The 2744-nt window shown below is 63.2% G+C and overlaps 1 non-coding gene across 1 annotated transcript; it reads left to right on the top strand.

Moving 5' to 3' along the window:
- Positions 1–1917: 1917 nt before the first annotated feature.
- On the top strand, positions 1918–2071 carry LOC136685998 (5.8S ribosomal RNA). Its single transcript, XR_010800249.1, has one exon. It is a non-coding gene; the product is annotated as a 5.8S ribosomal RNA (ribosomal RNA).
- The last annotated feature ends 673 nt before the right edge of the window (positions 2072–2744 follow it).

Genomic DNA, 2744 nt, shown 5'->3' with positions numbered 1-2744 from the left:
GGTGGTGCATGGCCGTTGGTAGTTCGTGGAGCGATTCGTCTGGTCAATTCCGGTAACGAACGAGATCCCATCCTTTAAGTAGTTACACGGCCCCTCTCCTGGGTCGGACTCTATCCCCGAAGGTCCCCGTTCGCGGGGGGTCCCCATCGGGGTGGGGGTGTTGGGGGTTTCGGCGGGGGTCCGGTTCTACCCCGGATCGGTTCGGGGAGGTGATGCGGTTGACGGGGGTTCAGTTCTGCGTCGAGTGGGTGGCTCCGGCCTCTCCCCTTCGCGTTCGGTTCCCTCCCCGATGCCGTCCGCACCTCGTTCCGCTCTCCGGGTGTGGGTTGTCCGTCCTTCGCCTTCGCCTTCCCTCTCCCCTCCCCGGTGCCCTCCCGCTTACCGCGGGCCTGAAGGTTGGGGTTCGCCCGGTGGGAATCAGCGGTCGGTGGCTAAACTTCTTAGAGCGATTTGTGGCACAGAAGCCACTTGAGAAATGGAGCAATAACAGGTCTGTGATGCCCTTAGAAGTCCGGGGTCGCACGTGAGCTACAATGGCTGGTTCAACATGTAAGTTACCCTACGCCGAGAGGTGCGGGCAATCCTATGAACGCCATTCCCCGCTGGGGACAGGGGATTGCAACTATTCCCCTCGAACGAGGAATTCCAAGTAGGCGCGGGTCACCAGCCCGCGTCGATTAAGTCCCTGCCCTTTGTACACACCGCCCGTCGCTACTACCGATCGGATGCCTCGGTGAGGTCCTCGGACCGTCCCCGGGGCGGCCCTCGAACGGGGGTCGCCTCCGGGCGATGGGAAGTCGATCGAACCCGGACATCTAGAGGGAGTAAAAGTCGTAACAAGGTTTTCGTAGGGGAACCTGCGGAAGGATCAATAACGGTGACCTGGCCGCGGTCGGCGCCCGCCGTCCGTGCCGGTTGTCGAGTCGGACTCGAGAGGCCGAACCTCCCCCCCGGCGGGTACCTTCAAGGTATGGACCGCAGAAGCCTCGTACCTTTCGTCGTCGGCCGACGTGAGTCTCTCCCCCCTCCGGGTGGGTGGACGTAGCGAGCCGGCTTCGGAACTCGGGGTTATGCGAGGACCGCCTTAGGTGCATAGGTACCCCGGTCCGCCCCTCCCGTTCGCGGGGGGAAGAGTGGCGCCGGAGCCGCCCGCCGGGTAGTTAAACCCAAAAAACCATTGATCGTTGAAGGCTTGATTGTGCGTGCGCGAGTCAAAGGGGCTTACTCACCCCCAGGGCGTTGGCCGGTGCTCGCCGGCCTCGGTGGGATCTCCCTGAACCCATCCCCCCGGCACAGGGGGCGGTGGTGGACGGGAGCGTACCGCCGGGCGAAACTCTTTCCCCTCACGGGGTTAGAGCGGAGCTTAAGAGCGCATGCAAAATACCCCCGATGTTGGCTTCGCAGAGACGGACCGTATAATAGTCTAAGGCCGGTGCGCGAGTTGAAGGGGCCTCACGAACCCCGGATGCGTTTATAAACACCCGAAAGGAGACGGCCGGTGCCCGCCGGTCCTGACTAGGTGGGATCTACCCAGCGCCTTCCCCTAAGCGGGGACTTGGGAGCGTACCACCGGGCCTCGCTCATACCCTCCGGGGTGGAGAGCTTGGCTTTGAGCGCACGCCTGAATGCCTTAGACCGGGACCCGTAACGCAGCGAACCAAACCCCTGGGCCTCGCCGGGAACGGCGGGTGCCTAGACCCCGGTCTCCTAAACCACGTAAGTCTCGGGCACCTACTCGGGCGATCGTCCCCCGGGCCGTAACTCCTCGGTCCGGTGGTGACGCCCAGGTTCAATGACCTTTCCCCCCCTGCACGGGGGTGGAAGGCACCCGGCTTGAAATATATTGGCAAAAATTGTCTCTTGTTCGAATGGCTTCCTTCGCCCGGCCTGTAACGGGCCGGGCACAAACCCGAATACGACTCTTAGCGGTGGATCACTCGGCTCGTGCTTCGATGAAGAACGCAGCCATCTGCGTTAACTAATGTGAATTGCAGGACACAGATCATCGAAATTTCGAACGCATATTGCGGCCGCGGGGGTCCATCCCGCGGCCACGCCTGTCTGAGGGTCGCTTTACCCATCGATCGGTCTCCGCGCCCCCGCTGAGAGAGAGAGACCGCGGCTGGAAGCTCGCAGGGCCTGAAAACGGCCCTTCGTCTTCCCAAACGAAGACTCGGTTCCGAGCCAGTCCACGCGGCCCGTGTTGCGAGAGAGCTCCGTACAGGGAACGGAGGGAGAGCCGAGTAGGTCCGGGTCCACGTCCGTTACGGTCTCTCCCCGAGTCCCGAGCGGGGCTCCGCGCAGTCGGACGCGGGGGTGGCGAGTGCCGATTAAACCCAGCGAGCGGGCGAGTGAGCGGGCGGGCGAGCGGCCGGGGTGGGGGGGAAGGTGTCGCGGAGTTCGGTCTCGTGCCGGGCTCTCGCCCCTCGCCCCTAGCCTTCGGCCCTCCGCCTCCGCCCTCGCCCCCGCATAAGAAACCTCTGTGTGCGGCCTCAGATCAGACGAGACGACCCGCTGAACTTAAGCATATCAGTAAGCGGAGGAAAAGAAACTAACAAGGATTCCCTTAGTAGCGGCGAGCGAACAGGGAAGAGCCCAGCGCTGAATCCCACTTTCCCCTGACCGGGGTTGGCCGGGAAATGTAGCGTACGGAAGTCCGTAAGATCCGTCTCGGTGCGGACGCGGGACCAAGTCCTCGCGAACGTGGCTTCTTCCCATAGACGGTGAAAGCCCGGTAGCGAGTC

Source organism: Hoplias malabaricus, unplaced genomic scaffold (genome assembly GCF_029633855.1).
Source record: "Hoplias malabaricus isolate fHopMal1 unplaced genomic scaffold, fHopMal1.hap1 H_1, whole genome shotgun sequence".
Lineage (NCBI taxonomy): Eukaryota > Metazoa > Chordata > Actinopteri > Characiformes > Erythrinidae > Hoplias > Hoplias malabaricus.
Note: the sequence above shows the minus strand (reverse complement) of the source record. Positions and strands in the feature narration are given on the sequence as shown.